This window comes from Alligator sinensis, unplaced genomic scaffold, assembly GCF_000455745.1.
Source record: "Alligator sinensis unplaced genomic scaffold, ASM45574v1 scaffold347_1, whole genome shotgun sequence".
NCBI lineage: Eukaryota > Metazoa > Chordata > Crocodylia > Alligatoridae > Alligator > Alligator sinensis.
Genome location: NW_005841922.1, coordinates 1,557,652 through 1,557,909, shown reverse-complemented (window position 1 = coordinate 1,557,909; position 258 = coordinate 1,557,652).

The window sequence follows — 258 nt, the reverse complement described above, 5'->3', positions numbered from 1 at the left end:
GCAACCAGATGCTGGGTCCTCCACAGACACAGGTAGCAGCTAGAGCGTCTCTATGGCTGGCCCTCGCCCTGGTGCTGAAGCACGCTGCCTACCTGTGCAGGGAGCTGGCCCTGGGCTCCAGTGCCCGTACGTAGGGGGGTAGCGGGCCTGGAGGAGTGGGGAGGAGACCATGGGGGGGACCTCTGCCTGCTCCCCCAGTCCCCTGGATCAATGCCCCGCCTGCCTCCCTGAGTCCCTTGAGCCCTGCCTGGCCCTGCT